The sequence below is a fragment of the Lampris incognitus genome, chromosome 1 (assembly GCF_029633865.1).
Source record: "Lampris incognitus isolate fLamInc1 chromosome 1, fLamInc1.hap2, whole genome shotgun sequence".
NCBI classification, from domain to species: domain Eukaryota; kingdom Metazoa; phylum Chordata; class Actinopteri; order Lampriformes; family Lampridae; genus Lampris; species Lampris incognitus.
In genome coordinates, this window is record NC_079211.1 from 14238437 (window position 1) to 14253687 (window position 15251).

The following is a 15251-nucleotide window of genomic DNA, read 5'->3' on the forward strand; positions in this document are numbered from 1 at the left end:
ATTGATCTAAGTCTTTCAGGATGACATTCTTAAGTTTGTTGCATGGAGCCAATAAGATATGATAAAATTTCCAAAACATGTGCAGTGTCCATTTGATGAGATGCTCGAAGTCTGTCAAAGCTGCTGGAGAGAAGCGTTGATGGTGAAACCTGAGCTCAATAGAAAATAAGCCTCATTTAGCCTCCTTGAAAAGTCTGGGGCAAGGATGATTTGTATCTCTTCAGCTAAGTCTGACAGAGCTAGATGTGGAACAACGACTCACTGGACAACACAGAGTGGCACTGGAGGAGCTATGAGAAGAGGGGTGGGTACACTTTTGATGAAGCTTATCTGTTACCCATTTTCATTAGATGAGCTTCATAGCCACCTTAAATAGGAGCATGGTTTAGAGCTGAAAGGTAGATTTAAGTAATTTTAGACTTTGGCTACAAGTTCTAACTTTTCTGTCTGATTAAGAGATCAGAAGCCACTGTATACTGTATACTTTCGTCATTACACTGCATGAGTTATTATACAATTCGACCTCCAATGTTACAAAATGCACAAAAAAAGGCCAATAATTTTATATAAACTGGATTAATTCTACTTTTGTAATTCTCCTAGAAAATAATTTGGCAGTCTATTCTGTGCCCGTGATGGACATTTCGTCCCTTGCCAAGATACCAATCCCAGGGTAAGGACCTTGTATGGATTAAGCAGAAATAATATGAGTGTTAGGGGTCTTAGGCTGTGGTTGCGCACCAATGCTGTAACGCAGGACTCGCTTGTACGACTGCTTGTGTGCGACCTCAGGCCATGTTCGCAGAGAGTGACATGATCATTGTTACAGAGGGACGCATGTGGAACATTTTTATTTAAAAAGTTAACCTTTAACACAAAACATTGGAATCCAATCAGTATGGGTTTTTTTTTTAGGTTTTCTGAATTCCTTACAAAATTGGCACATACGCAGCATTTCATCTGTGATCCCTCTTTTACGTTTCGCTCACTGAAAAGCTGCTCAATCCATTCTTTCATAAAAGAAGGACTTTGGCTGCTTAGCAACAGTGAATACCGATTCGGCCTGGCAGGCCTTGGCCACTCCCCCCCTGCAGCGGGCCTCGGCATGGATAAGGTAACATGTTGCTCCCCATAGCTGCCTCCTTCCTGTAAACTCAGAACTGGAGCGCAGCGTTAGGCGCAGTCCTCTTCTTGCAAATGCAAATATCCCAATGTCTAGCTGAGTGCAGTCTTGTCACTGATAGAGGCTGACACATGGGCTGGACTGAGAGACTGTTGGACCGCTGCTGCAGCCCTGCTAGATCAGGGCACATTACTTCGGGCAGGGAGATTAAAATCATGATCTCACGTCTGCACAGAGGAGACCCTTGGTTATGCTGGGATGTTACTGATGCCAAATGGACTCTGAGCGCACAGAGGGAAGTTAGGAGGCGTGAGGGACTGTTGGTATAGCTGTAAAGCAGTCGTCACACCCCGTTCCCTGCCCAGGACGTTAGGGCTAGTCAGCTCGATTTACTGTAGCAATGAAGGAAATCAGTAATGGGCTTGTCTCTCAGAGGGTAAAGTGAGTCGGATGATTCTGCAAAACCCAAGTGATCGCCGGCACGATACAGCAGCCAACACAGCTTGGACAAGGCTGTTGCTCTTACGCACCAAAACAGGGAATAGAGGACAATCTGGGAGGTATTTTAAGTTGGCCCAGGTAAGTTGTTTGACACAGATAAGTAATTTGTTGAACAGTAAATTTTGTAGACATACTGTTTGTCGTTAAGGTTTTCTCTGTTTCTTTCTCATTAGCTGGCTTGGTATTTTCTGTACCCCGTGGCTTTATTATTCCATAAACATAGCCAAGCCATGGTTTATGTCAGGTGCAATCATACTTTACATAAGACATCCTGTCCGGGGAGGTTTCCGACTCTTAAATCACTGCTGTGAATCATTATTGTTCTTGGAAAGGGCATGCAGCGGCCTTGGAGTGTACTGTGTGCACTGTCATTACATTATACACAGTAATGCTGGGGTACTCCTATTTTATTTGATCTGGTTACTTGTGATCCTTGTTCCTTTAAAATCCTGACCCCCTAAGTTTGCGACTGACTAAGCATTCAGTGTGTTTGTAAGGAAACCATTCTGTTTTGTGTACAGACCCGAGAGGTGTGTCGGTGAGATTCAGACTTTTGGACTCTGATAAGTAACATGAACATGAAAAAGGCGTACCAGTGGCATTGGTATTTTGCCAGAGATGCAATCAAAAACCAGAATTTAGTGTAGTTTTTGACTGTGACATTTGAAATATATGTTATGCTAATTATCACATCTGTGCAATCCACTGAAGGAATTTCAAATAAATCTATTATTTTAATTTGTGTGTGTTTTTTAAGTTAAGCATTTCATGCCTTCTTGAGTCTCTTGGTGATTTCCCAACCATATCATATTTAGATATTTCTTAATCTGGAGAGACGACTGTCAGAAAACATGATACGTTGCACATTAATCAAGTCAAAATGAGGTCAACCTGCACAATTCCAACTTTGGATCTCCATTTTTTTATTGCATGTCAATTATTCTTCTGTGTGTGCTGTCAGCTAAACTACAGTTTGTTTTGAAGAAAAGACATTTGGGCAAACACCAGGTGATGAATATCTAAGTGGAGGCTCCAAAGAGCCTCCGGCTATTGTAGTGGGTGGTATCACTGTTTTCTTCCCACCCGTTGCTGCTCTTACAGGAGAAACAGAGCATAATTGCGTTCTTTTTCAGTATGTGACAAAGGTGAGTATTTAAGCCCTGCAGCTCCAATGTTATCTGGCACCCGGCAACCACAGGTGTCTTTGTGGTTTACTCCCTTCCGTGAGCTTCGGCTGCTCAGTTCTTATCATAAAGTAATATGAGTGACATAACTAAGCTGGGACCCTCCATCGCACCCCAATAGATGGTGATATAAAAGGTGCAATTCAACCCCTAGTCTACAAACAAGGTTGTTCTGGGGGATTTCTATCAAAGAAATTTGCGGTTCACCAGTGCATAACACAAACAACCCAAGACAAAGAAACTAGCATTTAGAGATTTAAATATAAGGCGATCATACCTAACGTTATGACCTTAAAGCCACCCTTCATAACTTTAGTATAGTATTTCACTTAAAGTATTACGTTTTGCTTGAACTGTGACATCCAAGATCATCAAGATATAGATTTCCTACATTTTGTTGTATTTTCCTTGGAAAAATTCCATGGCATTACAGATGCCCCCCCCCCCCCCCCGCTTAACCAATGCCTTTGCTCTGTTATTGAACTTGACAGGAGTGCAGCAAACCATGCACAACTTGGCTTACAACAATCAACATTTACGCTGTCTCAGTTCCAAGGAGGTCACTGTGATATGATCTGGAGCTGTAAAACCGCAAAACAAATGCCTGTCTAAAGATTTTTTTCTTTTTTTCGTTTGTAGTGCAGCAAGGGGTGGCCTAAAATTGTTTCATTTGCTCTAAATACGCAGACCACATGACAAGTGTAGCATATTTTTATTTTTTTATTTTGGTGACTTGATATCTTACTTTCTGGCAAGTATCACACTGTTGCCTTTGTTTTAGCTGTGTCTGGAAAGCTAAGCAGTCCAGTCAGCATTGGTGCTAAGCTTAAACAAACATAACAGTACACAACAAAGCTGTTTAAACTGGTGTTCAGGGCTTGTGTCAAAGGCCTCTGGGCCCCTTTCCCAACAGCAACATGGCTCAACATTAGGAGCGTGACTACTCATGCATCCTCACATTAACACAGGCCACTAAGCAACGGTCTCCACAAGGCTCTTATGACACCGGATGCATTGATACCCGCCCTTCATACACATCTATCAGTGCAACTCTGGTGCAGCTGAAAGACCGACTGGCAAAAATATTCATTCTCAAAGGTCCCGGAGTTAAAATTGTTATGACATCATTAAAAGAGCTGTGTCTGGTGGGAAAGCATTATTGAAAAGGATAATGAAAAATATCAGGTTGGGATATGCATTCGTTAGATCCAGATCGTGTAAACTCAAGGACAAACTGAGCAACCCAACTCTGCAGTTTAACACTAACCTGATATTTTGTGACTTTTGAATTTTTCATTCAACTAAACCATTAAACATTTAAGACATATGCCGATACTATTACAGCTGCCCATTACTGACCTTAAAACATTAACTCGGTGCACCGACTGCATTACAAGAGACATAATGACGCTGAATAAGAGGTTTTTCCCTTCAAATGACAGCTTAAATTTTCCTGTTTTTGCCATTGTCCCTACAAATAAAGGATTGGTTTAAACATTGCCCTTTATCCCCCAGTAATGGATTTAGTATAGATATTTTGTAAATTGAAAATAAAATAAGCTCTCAGCATTTGTTGTCCCTGGTTTTAGTTCTATTTATTGATTCAGTAATGTCATAGTCTGTTTATGCATGTTTGACAGGTTGACTTTTTTGCCCTTCACAGGTTCTGCTGATGAAGAAAGTTGCCTCTGGTCATAAGTATTATCACTTAGCTATATATATATATATGATTGATGGATCACAGTCCTAACTGAAAACATCAACTGATTTTTACAAGTGGAACTAGTTACCAATCCATGATGTCCAAGAAGATATATGACATGCCCACTGAAGACAACCTTGGGGCTATGGATTGTCCTTTTCCTCACAGAGGCCTGCAGCCAGCCATCTCAACGGGGTATCACAACAGTATCTTAACGCCGTCTTTTGGACCCTCTTTGCCCACTTCTCCTGGGACTCTGAGCAATCTGAGTGACAGAGACTCCAGCAGCTCTCCTGATGCCAACATGCCAGACTGCTCCCTCAGTGAGGGCTCCCCAGTTGATAATCTCTACAACACACTGTCCACAACGGACCATACATTAATGCTCATCACCTCAGCAGATTGCAGCGTGTTTACGGACGTGAGCATGAACCTGAACCAAACTTTCATCACCACTCCTGTTGATATCAGTGGGAACAGCTGGAATGAAAACATCAGCCTGGAGCCCAGCATCGCAGGAAGTGGATCGGATGAGGACCAGTGGATGGGTAAAGACATAGAGGCTGGAGGCAACAGGAATGCCATGATGCCTCCAGGCTCTGCTGATGGGTACAGTCAGCTGGATTCATGCGAGACCTCCTGCAGAAGCTCCAGTGAGAATAGCTGCTGCTCAGTCAGCTCTGTAGAAATGGTGCGGAGGAGCAACAGTTTCACTCCACAGGATCAAACCCTCCTGGGGACCTCTTCCCTGCAGCAGCCCACAGTGTCCCTAGCCACAAGCCCTGCAGCTTTGCCTGCTGAGACCAGCCGGCTGTCACCTACACTCTCATATGTCTGCGAGAGGCTTCAGGAGCAAAGCTCTGTAAAGGAAGTCACAGAAGTGAACAGGGGCCCTCCATGCTTTGGAATAACTTTCACCCAGATAGATGACTGCATGGTTGCTGTCGAGGAAAATGACACAGCATCATCAAACTGTCTCATATCTCTACCAACTGAGACAAAGGGGGGTCATCTGAGGTCCTTCCTATGTGAATCTGCTCCTGGTGCCTTTGCTGGATTGCCTCCCCCCTGCAGTGACAGTACTAATGAAGCATTGCTGTGCCCTTATTTTACTGGAACATATTCACCAGCGCAAGGAAAGACCTTTGGGGCCCCTGTGTCCGATATGCAAGATGCTAGCAAGAATATTCAGACCTCCACCCCAATCCATAACACTATTTCCTCCTTACCAGAGTTTCCCTCTGTTGAGAATGCTGGTTACCTGGCAGTTCAACCCGCAAAAGAGCAACAAATCCCTGCGACCATGAAACAATTGGTTGCTAGATTACCTCCTTCAACCAGCAGGGGCAGCAGAATAGAGATCAAAAAGTTTCCTAAGCCTGACTTCAGTAGTGTTAAACCAAAAATTGTGACAAGACTGAGACAACAATTGGCAATGTCTTGTCTTCCATCTGGTAAGACTACACAACACAAAATGTCACATGTTAATGCACATAGCAAACCTTCTCAAGTAAATGAGAGAGCATCCACCAGTGTAGCCCATACCAAGGTTACGAATGGTACAACTGCCCTCTCTAACACCATAGAAATAGTCAATGATGATTTTGGGGGAGTGAATATGGGGGCTGCTGTTTTGGACATTACATCCACACACTCAGATGAACAGGATCTCTCTGCTATTGCTGAGTCTAAGTATAGTCTCAACAGCACAGAGGAGGATGAAGAGCAAATTAACAAAGCAGCGCTTCCCGACAACCATACTGCTGAAACTGAACATGTTTCGCCAGCTCTCTGCATTCAGGCCAGCTCGGAAATGGATCAGGCAGCCTCTCCAGCACAGCATGCTGGCAACCAGACCTTCTGCTTATCCTCACCAGAAATGCCTGGCAAAAAAGACCCCAGTGATCCTAAACCATCACCAGCCAAAAGGGAAGTGTCATCCAGAAATGGGGTCAGCTCAGGCTTGGCAACTGGTCAGGACAAGCCTTCTATCCCCAGGCTGCTCAGAGAGAACAGAGCTTCCTTGCGCTCAGGTCTTTCCACCCCCAGAGCATACCATGAATTTGGCCAGTCCAAACCAGGCAACTTCAATGTCTCTTCTCTGAGCAAACGGTCCAAACAGAATGAAGCCAAGAGGGAATCTCCTGAAAATGCCAGAGGAGTAAAAAAGATTAGCCTGGTGGTAAGTAGACACCATAGGGACTGAGAATGATGATGACCCTGTTCCTTTGTTTCCTTTGTTTTGTTTAGCTACTCTATTCATTTGGCATAGGCATGTAAGGTGATTTTAATAGTTTCATTTCAGGGTGAAAACTGTCAAGCAGAATGTGCTTGCCTTTAATGAAATGCAACAACATTTAAATGCAATGCACTACGTAATTGTTTCCCAAGAGCATGCAGAAGAAAGACCTCAGAAACAAACTCCCTTGTTTTCAAGGTACTTTTTTTATTCCCATCTTGTCCCTCTGATGACGTGATAGCTGCTGCTTGGTCTTCAGCGATGGAGAGATGTTGCTTCAAGAGTGTTTTTTTTTCATTAGAAGAGGGAAGCAGACTTGAGCTGGCTTTGGAGTCTTAAAAGGGAATGTAAATGGAACATAAGTTCAGGCTTCCCAAGCATCCTGGAAAATCTGGAAGTTTATAGACTACTTTTCCAGTCATGGAAAAAACTTGGAAAATGATAAAATTGATCAAATGTCCTGGAATATATTGAAGTCATGGAAAACTGTCAAGTTTGGTTGTAAAATAGTATACTACACATTGGGATTGCATATTTTCAGCTGTACTTTTAGCCCTTGAGATTGTTTATCGGTGCTTGAATTTTGCCGTGTATGTTCAGTGACCGGCAAAAAGTCGCAAAGTCCATTTAGTTTGACATTTAGTTTAGTCCGTTGCTGTTTGAAACGCCCCCCAGATAGGGGTTTTGTTGACTGTAGTGTTGTTGCACAAGTGTACGACTGCATGAATGCTCCCCAAATTAACCTCTTTTGTTTCTGACTTGGTGAGAAATACAAATGGTATGTGTGTGTGTGTGTGTGTGTGTGTGTGTGTGTGTGTGTGTGTGTGTGTGTGTGTGTGTGTGTGTGTGTGTGTGTGTGTGTGTGTGTACATATATATATATAATAGATAATGTGTGTGCCAGTCATTCTGTCTGTCTGTAGGGGCTGTAGTGAGGTCTCCACTGATTAATACTCGGTAATATGACCTTCTGTGAGCAATGGCTGTCATGTATATCTAAACAAAAGTCATGGAAAATGTCCTTGGAAAGCCCTGGAAAATTATATCCTTTCAAGACTGGTAACTCTGAACAGCCATACCAATAAGGCGGTCCTCTTTTGTATGCCGGCTGTGTGCCATGAGTGTTATGAGCCATCGGGGTGAGATGCGCTGGACCTGGGGATTGATGAATGGCTCTCATTGCAGGGCGAGTCCTCAAAGTCCATAGTGTCAGAAGCCTCAAGTGACAAGAACAAGAGCCGACTTGGAGGACTGCCCTCCCCCAGGCGACCTAGAGGAGCAGCAGCCTCCCAGTATTCAGCTGCAAGTCCCAGTCCCAGAGTGGCAACTCAGTCAACCAGAGGGAGGCAAGAAGCCGCGAGCAGGGAGGGATGTAGTAGCAACTCCAGGACCATCATCTTTCCAAAACCCAAACAGAGGAGCGCTGCAGGTAGGATTTTGCTGAATGGCATTTTTAGGGTACGACTTGAGTTAGGATGACAGCATTTGGGCTTGACCTTTGATCTCTCTGAGGAAAAGCAGCGAATTTCATCGAGTAGAGTAAACACTGACTTTAGGTCAAAGTTGATAACCACACACGTCAGATGACCAGTTTTTGAAAAAAGCAGAGCTGATGATTTCCTAGAAATGTTACTCTGTTGTGTAAACTGAGGAACTGGTTTAATGGGTTAGGTCTGTTTAGACGTAATTGGAAGGTGAAATGGTGCTGCAGAGAGATGTGGGCTTAGGACGGGAGCTTTAGGGAATATGTTAAATTTAGTGTAGTGCAAGGTGGCTTTTGGGGGTGGGTTATGTAAGAGATACTGACTGAATGCTTCAATACACCACTGTTGGAAATGTAAGACAATAGGGCCCTCACTGTTGAAATGATGAAATTGAAATGATTAGATTGTAAACAGAACACAGACTTCATTGGTTTATGTTTAACTTCACAATGCACAACTCATTCTTTCAGAAATCACAAAGTAGATTTTTTCTGTTTTTTTTTTTTTGCTTTTAATCTTTGGTCATTCTGTACAACACCTCTTAAATGTGATCGGTCATCGCGCACTCTGTATTGTTCATTTATTTTACCATATCTGATCTATTGTGTGGAAGTATGGGGTAATGCCTACAAAGTCAACCTACTACCATAAGGTATACTACAAAAAAGAGCCGTAAGGGTAGTTAATAATATAGGATATTGTGAACACACCAACAAGCTATGTATTTTTTAAAGTCAAGTGCCTTGAAGTTCAGGGATTAAGTAGAATTTAACACGGCACAAATAATGTTCAAAGCAAGAAAAAGTCTAATACCGAGTAATATACAAAAATACTCTCAGATAGAGGAGGGGAATATAATTTGAGAGGGAAATTAAACTTCAAGAAATTATGTGTTCAAACAACTTTGAAGACCATGGCTATGTCAGTCTGTGGGGTAAAACTGGAACAGTCTGAGCATGGAACCCAAACAAAGCACAAACAAACATTACACAGTTCAAGAAGTACAAAGGACGGATTTTCAAGAGCTATAGGGACGATGAAGAGTTGTGTTAACCGTTCAAGTTTTACTTATCTCCAAACATTCCTAATTACATTTTTTCTTTCATTTTCCTTCATATGATGCCAAGTGATCTCTGTCTGTGTTGTTACAGACACACACACACACACACACACACACACACACACACATATATATATATATGACTTTTTTATTGTCCTATTTTTTATTATATTTTTTCTTTTTGTAATGTAGCTGAATTAACTTAAGAGTAGGTGATAAGGGGTAGGAAAAAAAATAAGTGTATACTTCCTCCTACCCCTTTTCGAATGTGTAACAAATAATCTGATGTATATGGAGATTTGTTCGCTGAGTTTGATGTGTGGATTTGCTGATCAGTACAGATTATTGGCAATTACGTGTTTGAAGCAAATCATCTTTCATTCATTCATGGTGGGTATGCAGGCTGCAGTGATGCAATCTCTCCATCAGAGGGGAGCCTCGTGCAGGTTCAGTGTTGCTTTCCTTTTCCTGTTGAGCTCAGCCTTTTGAGTCCACAGGAATAGGCAGTGGTGGATACAGATGACCCCTCCGCTCCCTTAACCAGGTTTTACAGATAAACAGTGTAGTCCCTCTCCCCCACCTCTTCTCTCAGTCAAAATGAGGGAAAGATGAGACCCAGGGAAGGAGGTGGGGGTGGGTGGGGGCTCTTCCTCTGAAGGGAAGCCAGCTGTGCTAATGGAAAAAGCAGGGGAAGGAAAGGGAGGTTTGGAGCTCACCACTGCTGTTAAGCTCACAGAACATAATGCTTGAGGCAAACTCCTTTTTAAAAAGAGCGGTGTGGCAACAGTAGGCGAACCCTGTTATGCTGCAGGAAAACGGTCACTTCATAGGTCAAAATTGTTTATCGTTTTGCTCTAAAATCTCCTTTTAAAAAAAAAAGCTTGGTGACTCATTCTCATATGTTTGCTGTGGTCAGCGACACAGGTAAGTTCCGTGTAGTTTCCTAGAGTGAACATGAAGCTTATCAAGAGGAAAGGCTGGTAACCTTTTTCTCTTCATGCAGTGAGTCAGTGACATTTTTTTATGTACAGTACAAATCTTTTATGTTTGATTCTTCTTTTTTTTTTCTCCCTCTTTGACACTAGTATGATATGGTTAAACAGTCATTATATACAGCCCTCTCACAAGAGATATATTTGCAGGTGTAATTTGCCTTATGTAGAGCAAGACCACGTTTGTTCGGAGCACGTGGGGACATTTTTGTATTTCCAATGTTTTGACCTGATGTGAACAGTGCATTGACTGCGGCACATGTGCCAGTCCATAGCAGTGAGGTCAGTCATGATTTACTGGCCTATCCTTGATGTTTTTTTGTGCTTCGTTGTATCTCAGCTCCTCAGAGGGCACAGACAGAGAGAGCATCCATACGAGCTTCCTCAGCCACAAGCAACATAAAGCCCCCATTAACCACAAGAGGTACAAAGCATCCAGTGAATGGATTCCAAACCCTGCAGACCCCCAGTCGCCACCCTGCTGTGGGCCTCTCTGCCACTCCTGCCTCCAGACTACCACGGAAGCCCCAGGGCCCTGCCAGACATTGCGCATCTGAAACCACTGATCCAAGTGAATGGAGCAGGGGCACAGGGAGCACACAAGGTGAGGCTGACCTGAGAAGGGTTCAGGTCAGTATAGTCGAGGGTTTCTGTTGCTTTTATCTGATTACATAAAGACATCAAAATCATTTTTACCCAGGTCTTTGTCGAGGATAAAACTGCTGCATTATTTTTAAGGGCACATCTGGCCAGAGAGAGGAGGGGCTATGCAGAACTTAGTGACCCATATTGGGGGAGCAGGGTTGTATCTGGATATAAAAGCTCTATGGGCTAATCTCTTCTTGGAATTAAGAATACCACCCAAGCCAAAATACAGGGATTTAGTATCCTGAAAGCATCTTGGCATTTCTAAGATTTTTTTTCTCTTACTTTTCAAATAAAAGTAGAACCTGACTCCTATTTTCAGAGAAGCTATGTTAAAGTCATTAATGATGGAGGCTCGCCTTCAGTAACGTTTCAGCCTTGCATCAAATAATATGATATTATATACTTACTTAATGCAATGCAATGCATGGCATTCTTTATGCCATTTTTTTTTTACAATATTTCAGCCCTAAATGCCAATAAGCCAACTCTTTCAGGTGCAATAAACATGTCAAACACCAAGTACTCGGCCAGTTAAAGTGTGACATCTATCTGCACTTGCCTAAATACCCCTCCCCCACCTTTCAAGTTGATAATACTGAACTCTGGCAAACACCACATCTACTGCATGTCTGCCATGTTGAAAGGAGCACTGTACAGCATGAAGGAGAAGAGCAGGCAAAGCTCTGAACTTGTGTTGAGCTGTGTGATGATAATGAGAACTTTGTCGTGGTGTTCCTCCGACTGATAGAATTTGCAGTGGGGGAGACCCCTTTCAGACAATGACCCTCTTTCCTCAGCATCTTCAACAGCATGCAGCACCCCGATTGGCTGAAAGGTTGTGTTTTTCAGACCGGGGTACTCCGTGCGTGGTTGTCTGGGAAATGGGCTCCGTTCCACTCTAGTTCACTCACAGCATCGCCTCGAGGGGTGAAACACCAGACATACAACCAATATCTGCCTCGGTGGATATAAGGAGCATGTTTGCCGTACCCGTTTTGCTCTCTTTGTCTGACTTTTGCCATGGCTGCTTACACAGGACTCCGAAGCTGTACTTGGACTGAGTTTCCGGTTGATATTTCTGCCAATTTCTCTTTGGTTTTACAAGGCGGCTCAAGCTCCAGCTGTGATCTTACTCTCTTGACATGCCTGCTCATTGGATCCTATCGCTTTTGTATCATCCCTTTGTTAGCCGCCTTTAGTGGCAAACACGGAAACCCTCTGTGGAGACGTGAGTGACACGAAATTTAAATCTGAATGGGGTATTCATGGCCAAGTGTTTTTATTTCTAAGGGATATGGAACAATGTGAATTGTGTTCACATAACTGCTTCTTGTTGACCATGCTGGATGTTATTAAGATTATTTTAAAGAGTTGGCTTACTTCAGACAACGTTCTCTGGTTGTCTTTTGATTTTATTTTTCTTTGCATTTTTTTGTTGAAAGTTTTATATGTATTGTTTGATTTCCGCATTGTAAAAAATTGAAAGGCTTACTGTAAGCTTAGCAAAAGTCATGGTTTAGTTTGTTTGGGCTCGTTTACGTTCCACTTTCAGTGAATTTCAAAAGCCCTCACACCTTTTCAAATGTTTTGGATTTTTTTTTGCCCTGCAGTCTAAAATGAGATCTCATCGAATCAGACCTCTCTCACATTAGAGATTTAAATAATTGGCAAAATTGATGTGAAAACTAAATTCTTCTCATTTTTATCTGTGAGTATATAAAAACGGAAAGCAAAAACATTTCGGGAGACTTAAGTGTGCAGGGGCAGGGGGCATGGAGACTTTCACAGCAGTAAACCAAACAAGCCGTGATACCATATCTCATTACGAAGCGTACAAATCAACTTATAGCTGACCATGTGTAAATGTCAGTAATGTTTATGGTAATTTTGCACTGGTACTACCACAAACATTACAGGCCTTATGACACAGAGAGTATTGACTTGGGCCAGCTGACTGGTCTGTCAATAAGGTTTTGCCTTAATAACTCTCAACTGGCGATGATCCTGATTTCTTTGCCCATTTTCTCTGTTACGATCCCCTCACCTCTCGGCTGTACATATTGTCTCAGAAATTGCTAAATTATCAGAAATGTGTGTTCATTTTTGCCTGCTGGGCCAGACAGAATATTAGAGGGGTGTGGACCTGCGACCATTTGGCCCACCTGTGAAAGTGAACAATGCTTAGTGTTGACCAAGCATTAAGATGTCTGTTGTTGTACAGTACCGCAGTTGCCACACACTCCTGACGCATCACTTGAGGTTCACTGTGCGTTTATGTGTCAGTGCTGTGTTAAACCTTTGCCTTTTGCTCTTTCCATTAAACAGCCTCGAAGGGAGCAGCCCACAGACCCTCCTCATTCAAAACTTTATTGAAAGCCAAACTCCTCACAACGCCAGGGAAGAACAGCAGGCCAAGTAAGAGGACCACACACTCTCTCTCTTTCTCTCTCGCGCTTGTTCTTTCGCTGTTTTTCCTGTCTCCTTGTTGTGTGTGTTTTTTTTCCTTGAGTAGGGATAGGCCTTTCATTGTATTATTTTTTCTGAGTGTTCTGAATGGCCTCTCACTATGTGTCTTCCAAGAAAAATCCAACATGTAGAGCAAATAAGAAGGGGGGCCATGGTGTTTTATATCCATTATGGGGACTATATTTATTCATCATCTGTTATCAAATCGTTTCATGATAGAGAGATGGCCCCAGGAAGATTGCACAAGGCTCGGACTGATTAAAGCTGGAAACACTGACCTCATTCTTGAATACTGGGTCGCACATATCTAAGGCAGTGTTACTTCTACGCTGTTGCTTGTTTAGTGTGGTGACTGTATTTGGCTAGTCCCTTTTTGATCTTGATTAAATTAACCCCCCCCCCCCATTCTCTTTTGGTCCATCGGTGCCCTTAATTCATCCCTTTGACATAACTCTGACTAAATAGGTATCTGCTGTTCAGCGGTTGTCTCCATATTCTGGGTGGTATTAGCTGTCCTGTTAGTGGGGCTGCCGTATTATGGGTGAGATCAGTTCCACCGACCTCCGGTTTCATTTGGATTTTCTGATTGTAACATGCTTCAGCCCCAGTATTCAAGACCCCTGCTTCCAACCACCAAGGTGCCCTGAGGTCTGCACCAATTGCCCTGGAAAGGACCGCTTCTTCAAGACTTGTTCGCCTTAACTCCAATGCGTCTGGTAAGAGGGGGGGGGGGTCCTCTTTGTTCTGTTGTGTACTTTCCACAGTCTAAGTTGCCAGTAATGTGCTTTCAATTTTGTGTCCATTTTTTTTTATCAGCGTTGTTTGTCATCTTCATCATCTTACCCTGAGAGTGTCTCTCATTATCCCTTGTTATGGAGGGACTAAGGCGGTTCAGCAGTGTTAAATATGTGCGATAACAAACCTCAAGTGATCGTGATCTTGTGCAAGGGTGTTCAATTCAGACCAGAGCTCTCAATTTTTTGGGACCCTGTTAAGCAGAGACCAGTCTCTGCTTGTTGTAAGCCTCTTCCACATGTGTTTGCTTTCAGCATCATCATACTGAAGGGGTAATGAGCACATTGTGTTTGTTCGATAGGCCTTTGTTGCTCTCTGCCTCTCAGGCACATATTGAGGGTACGTGTAAGAGATATTCTTGTTTTTATTTTTTCCTTCTGACTACAGGAATGTATGCAATTCTGTCATTGTTGTCCTCGCAAGCTAAAGACATTATCACCCTCAACCTTTTCTGACAAAGAGTGAGCTCTGCAACAGTGTGATCTCTCCATCTCGGGTTTGTGTTTCTCTTAAAGTCAAGATCTTAATAGGTGAAACAAATCTGTCTTCGGCCTTTTATAGGCACCATTAGAAATATGGCTGTGCTTGGAAACATTAACAGCATCACAATACAACAATTACCCAGAAACTACATAGAAAAAGGCTGTTATACCCGATGAGTGTGTTGCATTCCCTTTTTCAAGAAGCTCTGTGATAATGACCGAGAAAAGGTTAGCCAGAGAACTGCACTGGTGGGGTTGTTTTTCTTTTCAGCACATCAAACTCAACCTTGCTATGGGCAATCCATCACCTCCCGCCATTCCCCTGCCCCTCTGCTGGTGATAAGAAGAAAAGCAGAATTGAGCAAATGAATGGAAGACTAAGGGGCTGGATTAAATTCCCATTGGCTGCAGTGTATGCCGTAACCCCACCTACTCCCCTCTCTCCTCATTCCACCCCCTGTCCTAGTCTCCCAGTATCTAGGCACTCTCCCTCAGCACCGCCATCATCCAGCATGGAGATGCTGCTCTGGTTGGCTGTGAGAGCATTATGTGCTGGTTAATGGCTGAAATCAGGCC